The sequence below is a fragment of the Elephas maximus genome, chromosome 11 (genome assembly GCF_024166365.1).
Source record: "Elephas maximus indicus isolate mEleMax1 chromosome 11, mEleMax1 primary haplotype, whole genome shotgun sequence".
Lineage (NCBI taxonomy): Eukaryota > Metazoa > Chordata > Mammalia > Proboscidea > Elephantidae > Elephas > Elephas maximus.
Window position 1 is genome coordinate 16649918 of NC_064829.1, and position 14903 is coordinate 16664820.

The 14903-nt window shown below is 39.8% G+C and overlaps 1 long non-coding RNA gene across 1 annotated transcript in view; it reads right to left on the minus strand.

The window, feature by feature from the left end:
- LOC126085547 (uncharacterized) overlaps positions 1 to 14903 on the minus strand; it is a 136671-nt gene that overhangs the window by 75874 nt on the left and 45894 nt on the right. The window contains exon 3 of the long non-coding RNA XR_007519303.1: positions 5276 to 5402. This is a non-coding gene — a long non-coding RNA (uncharacterized LOC126085547). The remainder of the gene's footprint in view (positions 1 to 5275; positions 5403 to 14903) is intronic.

Genomic DNA, 14903 nt, shown 5'->3' on the forward strand with positions numbered 1-14903 from the left:
AGAAAACTCCATTTTAACTGTTGAGAGAACCAATAGTTAACGATGAGAAGCAACTCAGAAATCAATAGGGTTTTATTGCTAGTTTCAAAAACTCTTACTCAACTTTCTGGGTACTTAGTGCCAAATAATGTGGTCTGGCTGAATGCACCTTTGCTGCTGCTTAGCCACTGCTTCCCTAACTGGATCCGGGGCTTTGCCATGGTTACTCTCTTATGCCTGTACTGTTAAAGGGTATGAGACTCTCAGCTCTTCCATTTCATTGTGCCGAGTGAGAGATGTTCCCTCCTCAATCAGCCATCAGAATGAGCTCCTGCAAACTGCTCTAATGAACTGAAATGAGATCCAAAATGGCAGCCAACCTCTCTTTCATTATATTGTCTACTCACAGGTCTTGGATTCTTGACATATTGGGCCTCAGACACAGTGACTGGAAAGAGCTGGGACTTTGGAAGCAAAAAATCCTGGGTTAAAAATTTTAGCTCTACAATTTACTTGTAGCTAGTTGGTTATGTAATCAATTTCAGCCTCAGTTTCCTCATCTATAAATTGGAGTAATTGTGATAATTTAGTAAAGAAATATCAGTAAAGTGCCTCATGGCCTAATGGACTTGCACAGAGCAGGAATTCTAATCTCACCAGTGTTTCTTTTTCTGCTCAGCTTTTGACATAAGAACAAGGCCTACAGGTCCAGCCAAATGGCCGAGTGGGTAAAAACTGTGACCACTTCATATTCTTTTCCCACTCCCAAAATCTCCTGGTAGAAAAAAAGTTATAAAACATGACCTTCAGTAACTTTTTTTTCAGTAACAGCTCCCTGACACTTTGCTTCTTCCAATCTCTTTGATGATTTGTGAAGCTTAGGAGGTAATAAGATATAATTGGGCCTTCAAGAGACCTTTATTCCTAAATAGCTTCGGGAGCAGGTTTCTGGTGACACTTATGGGTGGCTCTGGTTAACAAGGAAACCCTGGTGGCATAGTAGTTAAGTGCTATGGCTGTTAACCAAGAGGTTTGCAGTTCGAGTCCGCCAGGCGGATTGGAAACTCTATGGGGCAGTTCTACTCTGTCCTATAGGGTTGCTATGAGTCGGAATCAACTGGACGGCAGTGGGTTTTGGTTCTGGTTAACAAAGAGCTTTTGAGGCTGTACGGGACTCTCAATCTAGTAAAAGTTCTTTCTGATTGGCCTATCAGAGCAAGCCAATGATGCGTTCCTTGGCTTCCTTGTCTCTCAGCCTCATCTACACAGACCAGGAGAAGACAACTACAGGGAAGAAGAGCCAGGCTGATGCTGTGTCTTTAAGGAGGTGTGATCGTCTCAAAAATCCAGGGCTCCATCTCTTTGAATGCAGGGAAATGTAAAATATTTACTGACCTTTTTTTCTGTCAGATACCAGTGCTGTGTTACTATATAGAAACATATCAAAGTTTTCATTTGTCCCACTAGAATTTTCTTGATTTTTGTCTATTTATTTTTGAGATATGGTTGAGAATAGATCAAACACTGGAAGAAATATAAAAAGGAAAACATTAAAAAGTTGGAGACTAGAGAATAAGGCCTCTGGGGAACCGGAAGGGTGAGATGGGGGGAGCAGTGTTATAACAACAAGGTAAATGATGAGGCAAAAAAAAAAAAAAAATCAATTAAGAGAAATAGTAGCACAAGAAGCAGGGAATTAGGGACCATTCCATGTGGCCAGGAGCACCACCTTTTACTCCCAAAGGAACATTAGTGGTTCTGAAGAGTCAAACTAGGGATAAATCAGGCATTGGATGCAAAAGTGCTCCAGAAATCTTGAGTGTATAATATATCAAATCCCCCTAAGATATGTGTTACCAAGGAAACAAAAAAAATTTTTTTTTTTTGGCCTGGGGATCTTGAAACAAATCAATAAACAAAGAAACAGAAAATTAGGTGGCCAAGGGAATAACTACCCACTCGTGCACTCACTTACAGCTTTCCCCATTTCAGCATGCCTGAAGGTCTCCAGAAACCACAGGCAGGTGAATAGTTTGCTATCCGGTGCCATTCCAGTAGAAAATTTTAAAACAGCTGTTTTAGGCACTTCTGCTAAGTAATGGAATATGATTCTTGCCAGCTCCTTCTCTAAACAGAAGTGATACAGCCAGTAAAATTGGTACCCTTTGACCCCTGGACTCTGACAAAAACCTGCTTTCCTTGCAAATAACAGAGCTTGATGAGTGTCCAGCCTTTGGTAGCTATTTGACCACGGCCCCAAACTGTGTAATTGACATCCTTTGCTTCTATCAACCAGTAATACCACAGATGAAGTGCTGAACTACCACACAGGGAGTTACACCCTAGCTGGGTCTGGCTAGTTAGGTAATTTGCATAACCTAAACGCATTGACCAGTAACCTAAACTCTTCCCAGGTTCGAAACAGTTGGTCAATGAATTTTTTGTGCCGAAAGTGGACTATTTGGCCGCCCATATGGATTTCAGCTTTTCTTTGCAACTGGTAGACAAATGCAGTTTGTTCAGAGCAGGGGGTGGGGAGGGCAGGGCAGGAGAATCCCAGAGTGATTGGCAGGTGATGGGAGCAGCACCTGTCTGATCACACAGTGAATCTGGCCCCTGGGTAAGCTTTGCAGTTGTACTATAGAAGGACTTATCAGCCAGAGAAGGGGCCGCTGGGACAAGGAACATTTGTCATTGTCTACCTTGGAGGGAATACTGTTTAATTATAGAAGGAAAATAATTCAGAAATGGATACCAACCACTTAATACATAAATTAATAATTTAAGTAATTTAAATTGATATTTTAAGCAGTTTGGTCTTGAAATAACAGCTCTATTTTGTGTGAGCCACGGTATTCTGAATAAAGATTTCTTTTTTTTCCTTTATGCCACTAAATAAAAACCTGAGAGTTGACAATGCTTCCTCCAACCCCAGATTTGTGAACAAGCACACCAACCACCAGGGCTGGGAAATGTCTATTTAGCGTGTCTCCTTAATTCACAGTCAATACCAAATTACAAGGTGGAGATAAGCAAAGGTCCTTTTGCTAGCCTACTCAACCTGAAAAGGGAGTGGATAGGAGCCTTGTATAAAATCTGTCCATGAGAGAGAGAAAGTAATTGTCTAGACATCCTTAAACTCATGATATGTCACGTAGAGGAAGGCACCGACACAGCATGCCTGCGCCTTGAGGGGTAGATTCCACCACCGCGAGAGGACCGGAGAGAAGCCCCTCCCTCCTCTGACCCCAGAGAATCCCATGATATAGAGAGCAGCCTCCAGCATGTTCAGCCATTCAGCTGTCTCATCAGAGTGCTTTAGATTAACAAATGGGAACATTCTAACATTACTGGAGGTATTATTACATCCTGTTAAATATTTCATTTATCTGACATCACCCTACTGACTCACTGCTATCATTTATTAAATCAGCTTCCTGGTAAAACCATTTGACCGTTTTTCACAGTGGGGCTCTACTTTCAATATTCTCTTCTCCAACCTGCAAACGTGTTTCTTCCCTTTTTGCTTCCATCTAATTACTATAGCCCACAAGTGGTGTGTGGAAGGTGATGTGTCCCTAGCTACATGAGTGGGTTAGGTGGACAGGTTGAGAAGCAAATGAGGGAGGGAGGTAAAGGGAAATCGGAGGGGTACACCAAAAGCTGGTGTGGGTAGACATCAGATCAGTCCGGTGGTCAGAGTCAGAACTCAGGCAACAAGCATGGAAATAAGGGGCCATCCACAGGTCCAGATGCCTGAGGGTGGAGCAGGCAGGTAACAGGTGACTTTCGCCCTTGGCATAGTTGAAGTTCCCCAGTTAGCAGTCATCAGTGAGGATGATCCCACTGAAAGCTTCTTGGTAAGACAGGAGCACACTATTTTTTGTTTTTACATTTATTGCGTTTTAAGTGAAAGTTTACAAATCAAGTCAGTCTGTCATACAAAAACTTATACACACTTTGCTATGTGACCCTAGCTGCTCTCTCCCTAATATGACAGCACATTCCTCCCCTCCACCCTGTATTCACCATGTTCATTCAACCAGCTCCTGTCCCCCTCTGCCTTCTTATAGTCTCATAGCAGCCCACATAGTCTCATGTGTCTACTTGAGCCAAGAACCTCACTCCTTACCAGTATCATTTTCTATCTTATAGACCAGTCCAGTCCCTGTCTGAAGAGGTAGCTTCAGGAATGGTTTCCAGGCTCGGGCTAAAAGGGGGTCTGGAGGCCATGACCTCTGGGTCCCTCCAGTCTCAGTCAGACCATTAAGTCTGGTCTTTTTACAAGAATTTGAGGTCTACATCCCATTGTTCTCCTTCTCCATCAGGGAGTTATTGCATTCTCTGTCAGGGCAGTTACTGGTGGTAGCTGGGCACCATTGAGTTCTTCTGGTCTCAGGCTGTTGGGGTCTCTGGCTTATGTGGCCCTTTCTGTCTCTTGGGCTCTTATTTTCCTTGTGTCTTTGGTGTTCTTCATTCTCCTTTGCTCCAGGGGGGTGGAGACCAATTGCTGCATCTTAGATGGACACTTGCTAGAATTTAAGACCCCAGATGCCACTCACCAAGGTGGAATGCAGAACATTTTCTTAGTACATTTTGTTATGCCAATTGACCTAGATGTCCCCTGAAATCCTGGTCCCCAGACCCCCATCCCTGCTGGCCTTCGAAGCATTTGGTTGTATTCAGGAAACTGCTTTTGTTTAGTCCAGTTGGACAGCAGCACACACTCTACCTCGATCTTCCCAAGTACTTTATTCATTCTGTACCTAAGTGCTTCATTCATTCAATGAGTATTTATAAAACAACAACTGTGTGTTATGCATTTTAGAGGCAGTGATGAGGAAGGGTCGGTCCTAGCATAGTCAAGTGGAATAGCTTCCATTCACCACTGTGCCATGTGTATTCCACCACCACCCACTGTATTAGAGATACCATTTTAATCCTCCCACCAGCCCTTCAGTGATAGATATTATCGTCACCATATTAGAGGTGAGATGTTAAGCACCTTTTGTAAGTTCACACAGCTAGAAAATTGCTGATGTAGCATTTGAAATTAGATCTTTGTGACACCAGAACCTATTCTTTTTGTTAGTTTCTGTTACTTGGTTTACTGCCCCCCCCCCCCATAGAGGAAGTCTTTACCCCAAATAAAGGGCAGCGGCTGTTATTCTTAGTTTGGCTTTACAGAGCTAAAGGGTAGTGCACAACCTACTAACACTTCTTGTTGCAGGAGTCCAAATATGACTCTTCAACTTTTGTGCTCACTGAGGCCTCTTTGGATAGGTTTGGGTCTTACCTGGTCTTGGTGTGAGTTATGACCTGGTGTTCTTTCCTGAGAAGCTTCATCCTTAGTTCCCTGCACCTCTTATACCTCCACCACCAGGGAACTGGGCCTGTGTTTGCTCCGGGAGCTCTCTTCCAGGCTTTAATGGGGAGGATAACTTGGTTATGGACCAAAATATTTCTGATCAATTGAAGGTTTCTGTCATTTTTCAGAGATTTTAGTAATTTGGATAAAAAGCCCCTATCTACCATATCTCATCTATGAAAGTCAAGATAGCTACGTTCAGGCCTTTGCGATTCTGGGGCCTAAGGTGTATTTAGCTCCGTCACTGTCCCAGAGATGGGACCACAGATGTCTGAACTAATGTGAAACTTCTGCCACTGTAATTGGGTTAGTATACTGATAACATTTTTGTTTGTAAAACACGAGTTATTCTTCTAATCCTAGTCCTAATTTCAACATACTCCCCTTTCTGTTAGATGGGGCTCAAATACAGCCTACAGCAGCATTTAATGATGGCAGTGTCATTTCTAAATGGTCTTAGTTCTTTATAGCTAAACATTTTACCTGTTAGTACTCTTTCTTCAATTACTACCCACTGTTTCATGGTTTTCTAAGTAGATTCTTTTTATTAGACCAACCAGGATAAATTACACTGACTAATGTCATATACCTTACACGTAGTAAACTGATCTTCTATGTCCTCAGAATAGAAAGGGAGAGAAATAATGCTACCCTGTGACTCCCATCTCAGAAGAGAACAACCATCTTCCAATTAAATAAATCTACATGAAATGATGTGCTTTCAACTACTTAAAAATAGACAGCGTACCAAAAACCAGGCAAAAATAGACATAACAAAATATGAGTAGTGCCTACTTCTGGGTGGTGGGATTAGTGGTGATATTAACTTTCTTCTTGATACATTTCCATTTCATTCAAAGTGTTTATAACAGTGAGCATGTCATATCATTATAATCAGGAAAAAAATCAGAAATGAACATTTTATTTAATCCTAATTTATAAAATGTTACCCAAAAAGTTCACATTTAGATTCTATTTATAGTTATACACTTGGGAAGTCACTTAAAAGCTAGGGATGTGAGTTGATATTTGCATAAAGTCTCAATTCTAGGCTTTTGTCTCAAGCTCCATGGTAAAATCTGAGCAATGTCCCCACTTAAAACAAATAAAACCTATGGGTACCGTATTTTAAAAAATTGTTTTCGGTGCATCTCTGACCTGGCAAATGGAAATTCAAAGAGGAAAAGGGAGCAATAAAGCAGGCATTTGCCGAACCTAGATGAACCTGAGCTTAAATTCCCATAGCTTTTTAGGGCATGAGGGAAGGGCAACAAAACCTACATCCTGCCCAATGTGAGAATCTGCACCCCTGCCCTGCAGAGAAACTCAACTACATCCAAATGGCTGACTCCCTGGATAAGGGTGAACTGGAAATACACCCACCTCCCCATCCCCAGGATACAGCTAGGAAAATGTCCTGTCTTGTAGGCTGGAGCTGAGTAAATAAAATACAATTCCACCTAAAATCCATAACAGCATGCCAGGCCTCAAGCAAACGTGCAGACAAAATTTACGTCGCACACGGAGTCTAAAGCTTTAATCCTATAAATTAGTTTAGAGCAGTCCCAGCTAGATAAGACACCCAGGAACCAGCAGAAGCAAATGCAGCCTTTTCTGGTGGAATCTCCTTGTCTTCTTAAACTTAAGTCTTGAAGTTCTTAAAGCTCTGCAGTCAAAAGCCACAAAACTTAAAAGGAAACAAGGTTTATGATCAAGAACAAAAGAAGCAACAAATAGCAAAACTGAAGTAAGACATCATATATTGAAATTATCAGACACAGGATATAAAATAAGCAAATTTAATATGTTAAATGAAATAGGAAAAACAAAAGGATTGAAAATAGTTTTGAGGAAAAGATTAGGAAGAAAGACCTAGAAGATTGGAATAAAAACCAAGTAGAAATTAAGAATATAACAATTGAAATTAAAAATTCAATAAGTGTTTTCTAACTGATCAAGACTTAGTTGAGGAGAAACTAATGAGCTAGAAGATAAACCTGAAGAAATTTTCCAGAATTCAACATAGAGAGAAAAGGCAATGAAAAGATACTAAAAAAGGGGTTAAGACATATCATAGAGTGAGAAAAATCTAAGAAACGTGGAACTGAAGTTGCAGAAAAAATTGAGAGAAAGGGGTAAGGCAATCATATAAGTGATGAGAATTTTCCAGAAGTGATAAAAAAATAAAATCAATCCACACATTCAAGAAGCTAGTGAATCACAACCAAGCCTGATAAATAAAAAGAAAACATGAAACCACATCATAATGAAAGTGAAGAACAAGAAAGACAAAGAAAAAAATCATAAAATAACCACTGATAAAAGATGTATCACTTACAGGGATAAAAAATGAACAGCTGATTTTTCAAAAGCGGCAATGAAGACAACAGTCAACCTAGAATTATATGCCTGGCAAGATGATCACGTTCAATAGCAGAAACAAAGCAAAGGCATTATTAGATAACTAAGACTAATGGTGTTTTCCAATAACCACCAACATACCCTAGCCAAAGGAAATTCAAAAAGAAGTACAATGGTTGAAGAAATATGATTCTCAGATGAAAGGTCTAAACTGAAAGATAGAAAAGGTGAAACTGGACAAATATGTGGATAAAACTACACAAACGTTGACTGTATTAAACAATAATAAAATGCCTTATAAAAAAGAGAGAGAATTAAAGTACATGACAAAAATGTAGGGAGAGAAGTAAACAGAATTAAAATATTCTAAGAACCTTGTACAGGGAGAGTGCAAAGACATGGATTAATTTCAGAATTTAGCAAGTACGCACTATAAAAATACACTGCATAACTTCCCAACTAGTACAGGGAAAAATGGAAGGAGAAAAAAAGAGATCCAAAAGAAAGCAAGAAAGGAAAGAACAATAAACTTATAGATGGTAGGCAAATCTCATCAAATAGACAGTGGGGAAAAAAACTCTACTCCATACAGAGCTTAGAGTATCAGTTCTAGGACATTGTGATTATTAACCTTAGATATTACACAAAAAGAAAAGCTTGAAGAAGAGCTTGATTAGCTTCTTTCCTGAAGCCACCACTGTGATAATTGGAATTCTCTGTCTCTTTGTGACATATCAGTCTTCTCTATGACCACCTTATCATCAAAATGACATGGAAGCAGGCGGGGCCAAGATGGCTGACTAGGTAGAAGCTACCTCGGATCCCTCTTGCAACAAAGACTTGGAAAAACAAGTGAATCGATCACATACATGACAATCTATGAACCCTGACCATCAAACACAGATATAAAGAGTTGACCCAAGTGACAGAGACGGAGAACAAACAACCATGGGGAAGCAGCGACTGTTTTCAGAGCCTGGAGCCAGCGTCCCGGTCAGGAAACCTTGGCACCAGGCTTTGGATTGGGCTCAGGGGAGCTGAGTAGGGCATCCTGAGACGGCGCAAACATGGGATGCAGCCCTAACCCCCAGAAGTGACCTCGGGGGAAGCCCAGCCAGTGCACACAGGCAGCGCAGCAATGTGGCTGACAGGAGGAGAAGTCACCGGGAGGCATCGACTGGTTTTGGAGTCTGGAGTGCGGCGTCCCAGTCGGGGAACCTTGGCATTGAGCTTTGGACTGGGAGCGGAGGAACTGACCACAGCTTCTGAGACAGCGCAAGCACGGGACATGGGCCTGACCCTCCGGGGCAATCTCTACCCAGCCAGTGCACACAGTCGATGCGCCCCTCAGGAACCTCAGATAAAACAGTCATCCCAAGCAAGATAAGAAACTTTGTCTATATTCTGGGGTGCTACTCTCTCCTGTTTATCTGAACCCTCCCCTCCCCTTCCCAGGTGGCTTCATTAACATTGGAATTTCCTGAGCCAGAAAGACAAGTGTGCTGTGGTTTTTCTTTGCTTTTTTTTTTTTTTTTTTTTTATCTTTTCCTAACCCATTCTTCTGGCCTGAGGGAAGCAGCTACAAAAAACCCAGGGACCAAAAATCCTTCCCTAATGGACTAAAAACACAGAACCAACTCCAGCCAAACATATGTGACCCACAGTCTTGGGCTTCCATCCCTACAGGGAAAAAAGGTGGCTATTATAATGCAAAGGCATTTCTGATAGGGATCTGACTGTAATTGTTTTAGCGGATTACTGGAAAGACAAGTTTCCCAGGTCTGACACCTCTGAGTATTCAACAGAGCCCTCATTGACCCACAACAGGGAACTGAGGGCTGAAGCTCCCCCCAGACCACCTAGCCTCCTCTCTTAGGGGTCTAAGGAGGGTGACACCTACCAATCTGTAGAGGTACTTGCATTGGGGGCCTAAGGTACAGCTGCAGAGCCCACCCACCAAAGTGCTTTAGGAATAGAGACACACCTACCTTAGTGGCACTTGGGGGAAGCCTGTCAGCATCCTGCCCCCCCCCCCCCCCCGGAGTGTGAAACCCTGCTGCTGCTAGAATCTGGTGCACACAACTATCACCACTATTTCTCTAGGTGGATAGGTGACAGTCTGCACCACACACTTGATGACCCAAAATCAGATTCTACTCAAGAATAGTGAATGGACTCTTAGGCTTATATATCTGGTAACAGCACAAACCAGCTGATAATAGGACATAAGTGACTCAAGGGCTACAACAGTCAAGACAGCGTGACCTAGTAGCCTATCTACATATATTGAAAGAAAACAAAAGAAGATAAGACGCAGTGAGCAAAAATAGAATAAATCACTACAATATCTTAGTGATGGCTCGGAGAGAGCAGTCGATATCAAACCACATAAAGAAGCAGACCATGATTGCTTCTACAACTCCCCAATTTAAAGAATCAAAATCTTTCCCAAATGAATATACAATCTTGGAATTGCCAGATGCAGAATACAAGAAACTAATGCACAGAATGCTTCAAGACAGCAGGGATGACCTCAGAAATGAATAAGGCAATCTACAGAAAAAGCCAAGGAACAGACTGATAAAGCCGTTGAAGAAATCAAAAAGATTATTCAAGAACATAGTGGAAAAATTAATAAGCTGCAAGAATCCATAGAGAGACAGCATTCAGAAATCCAAAAGATTAACAATAAAATTACAGAATTAGACAATGCAGTAGGAAGTCAGAGGAGCAGACTCGAGCAATCGGAATGCAGAGTGGGGGATGTGGAAGACAAGGGAATTAACACCAATATAACTGAAAAAAATCAGATAAAAGAATTTTAAAAAATGAAGAAACCCTAAGAATCATGTTGGACTCTATCAAGAAGAATAACTTGTGTGTGATTGGAGTCCCAGAACAGGGAGGGATAACGGAAAATACTGAGAGAATAGTTGAAGATCTGTTGGCAGAAAACTTCCCTGACATCATGAAAGACGAAAGGATATCTATCCAAGATGCTCATCGAACCCCATTTAAGATTGATCCAAAAAGAAAATCACCAAGACATATTATCGTCAAATTTGCCAAAACCAAAGATAAAGAGAAAATTTTAAAAGCAGCCAGGGATAAAAGAAAGGTCTCCTACAAAGGAGAATCAATAAGAATAAGTTCAGACTACTCAGCAGAAACCATGCAGTCAAGAAGGCAATGGGATGACATATATAGAGCACTGAAGGAGAAAAACTGCCAGCCAAGGATCAGATATTCAGCAAAACTCTCTCTAAAAAATGAAGGTGAAATTAAAACATTTACAGATTAACACAAGCTTAGAGAATTTGCAAAAACCAAAGCTACAAGAAATACTAAAGGAAATTGTTTGGTCAGAAAACCAATAATATCAGATACCAGCACAACACAAGGTCACAGAACAGAACATCCTGATATCAACTCAAATAGGGGAATCACAAAAACAAATTAAGATTAATTTTAAAAAGAAAAAAACGCTTAAAACAGGGAATCATTGATGTCAATATGTAAGAGATCACATTAATAAAAAAAAAAAAAAAAACACCTACTTATCTATCACTACACTGAATGTAAATGGACTAAATGCACCAATAAAGAGACAGAGAGTCTCAGACTGGATAAAGAAACACGATCCGTCTATATGTTGCCTACAACAGACACACCTTAGACTTAGAGACACAAACAAACTAAAACTCAAAGGATGGAAAAAAATATATCAAGGAAACAATAAGCAAAAAAGAAGAGGAGTAGCAATATTAATTTCTGACAAAATAGACTTTAGACTTAAATCCACCACAAAGGATAAAGAAGGACACTACGTAATGATTAAAGCGACAATTGACCAGGAAGATATAACCATATTAAATACTTATGCACCCAATGACAGGGCTGCAAGATACATAAAACAAACTTTAACAGAACTGAAAAGTGAGATAGACACCTCCACAATTATAGCAGGAGACTTCAACACACCACTTTCGGAGAAGGACAGGACTTCCAGTAAGAAGTTCAACAGAGACACGGAAGACCTAATTGCTACAATCAACCAACTAGACCTCATAGACTTATACAGAACACTCCATCCAACTGCTGCAAAGTATACTTTTTTTTCTAGGGCACATGGAACATTCTCTAGAATAGACCGCATATTAGGTCATAAAACAAACCTGTGCAGAGTCCAAAACATCGAAATATTACAAAGCATTTTCTCACACCACAAGGCCATAAAAACGGAAATCAATAACAGAAAAATTAGGGAAAAGAAATCAAATACTTGGAAACTGAAAAATACCCTACTGAAAAAAGACTGGGTTATAGAAGACATTAAGGAGGGAATAAAGAAATTCATAGAATGCAACGAGAATGAAAACACTTCCTATCAAAACCTCTGGGACACAGCAAAAGCAGTGCTCAGAGGTCAATTTCTATCGATAAATGCACACATACAAAAAGAAGAAAGAGCCAAAATAGAAAACTGTCCCTACAACTTGAACAAATAGAAAGTGAGCAACAAAAGAATCCATCAGGCACCAGAAGGAAACAAATGATAAAAACTAGAGCTGAACTAAGAACAGAAAAACAATTGAAAGAATTAACAAAGCCAAAAGCTGGTTCTTTGAAAAAATTAACAAAATTGATAAACCATTGGCCAGACTGACTCAAGAAATACATGAAAGGAAACAAATAACCCAAATAAGAAACAAGATGGGCCACATCACAACAGACCCAACTGAAATTAAAAGAATCATATCAGATTATTACGAAAAATTGTACTCTAACAAATTTGCAAACCTAGAAGAGATGGATGAATTCCTAGAAAAACACTACCTACCTAAACTAACACAATCAGAAGTAGAACAACTAAATAGACCTATAACAAAAAAAAGAGATTGAAACAGTAATCAAAAACTCCCAACAACAAAAAGCCCTGGCCCGGACAGCTTTACTGCAGAGTCTACCAAACTTTAAGAGAAGAGTTAACACCGCTACTACTGAAGGTATTTCAAAGCACAGAAAATGACGGAATACTGCCTAACTCATTCTATGAAGCCACCATATCCTTGATACCAAAACCAGGTAAAGACATCACAAAAAAAGAAAATTACAGACCTATATCCCTCATGAACATAGATGCAAAAATCCTCAACAAATTTCTAGCCAATAGAATTCAACAACATATCAAAAAAATAATCCACCACGACCAAGTGGGATTTATACCAGGTATAAAGAAAAAAAAAAAAGTTTTTTTTCTTCATGCAAGGCTGGTTTAATATTAGAAAAACCATTAATGTAATCCACCATATAAATAAAACAAAAGACAAAAACCACAGGATCTTATCAATTGATGCAGAAAAGGTATTTGACAAAGTCCAACACCCATTTATGATAAAAACTCTCAGCAAAATAGGAATTGCAGGAAAATTCCTCAACATAATAAAGGGCATCTATACAAAGCCAAGAGCCAACATCACTCTAAATGGAGAGAGCCTGAAAGCATTTCCCTTGAGAACAGGAACCAGACAAGGATACCCTTTATCAAAGCTCTTATTCAACATTGTGCTAGAGGTCCTAGCCAGAGCAATTAGGCTAGACAAAGAAATAAAGGACATCCGGATTGGCAAGGAGGAAGTAAAAGTATCTCTATTTGCAGATGACATGATCTTATACACAGAAAACCCTAAGGAATCCTCCAGAAAACTACTGAAACTAATAGAAGAGTTTGTCAGAGTCTCAGGTTATAAGATAAACATACAAAAATCACTTGGATTCCTCTACATCAACAAAAACAACATCGAACAGGAAATCACCAAATCAATACCATTCACAGTAGCCCCCAAGAAGATAAAATACTTCGGAATAAATCTTACCAAACATGTAAAAGACCTATACAAAGAAAACTACAAAGTACTACTGCAAGAAACTAAATAGGACGTACTTAAGTGGAAAAACATACCCTGCTCATGGATAGGAAGACTTAACATAGTAAAAATGTCTATTCTACCAAAAGCCATCTATACATACAATGCACTTCCGATCCAAATTCCAATGACATTTTTTAATGTGATGGAGAAACAAATCACCAACTTCATATGGAAGGAAAAGAAGACCCGGATAAGTAACGCATTACTGAAAAAGAAGAAGAAAAGTGGGAGGCCTCACTTTACCTGATTTTAGAACATATTATACAGCCACAGTAGTCAAAACAGCCTGGTACTGGTACAACAATAGGCACAGAGACCAATGAACAGAATTGAGAACTCAGATATAAATCCATCCACATATGAGCAGCTGATATTTGACAAAGGCCCAGTGGCAGTTAATTGGGGAAAAGATAGTCTTTTTAACACATGGTGCTGGCATAACTGGATATCCATTTGCAAAAAAATGAAACAGGACACATACCTCACACCATGCACAAAAACTAACTCCAAGTGGATCAAAGACCTAAACATAAAGACTAAAATGATAAAGATCATGGAAGAAAAAATAGGGACAACGTTAGGAGCCCTAATACAAGGCATAAACGGAATACAAAACATTACTAAAAATGGTGAAGAGAAACCAGATAACTGGGAGCTCCTAAAAATCAAACACCTATGCTCATCTAAAGACTTCACCAAAAGAGTAAAAAGACCACCTACAGATTGGGAAAGAATTTTCAGCTATGACATCTCCGACCAGCACCTGATCTCTAAAATCTATATGATTCTGTTAAAGCTCAACCACAAAGAGACAAACGACCTAATCAAAAAGTGGACAAAGAATATGAACACGCACTTCACTAAAGAAGACATTAAGGCTGCTAACAGATACATGAGAAAATGCTCTCGATCATTAGCCATTAGAGAAACACAAATTAAATCTACGATGAGATTCCATCTCACTCCAACAAGGCTGGCATTAATCTAAAAACACAAAATAATAAATGCTGGAGAGGCTGCGGAGAGATTGAAACTCTTATACACTGTTGGGAATGTAAAATGGTACAACCACTTTGGAAATCTATCTGGCGTTTTCTTAAAAAGTTAGAAATAGAACTACCACACAACCCAGAAATCCCACTCCTCGGAATATACCCTAGAGAAATAAGAGCCTTCACATGAACAGATATAGGCACACCCATGTTTATTGCAGCTCTGTTTACAATAGCAAAAAGCTGGAAGCAACCAAGGTGTCCGTCAACGGA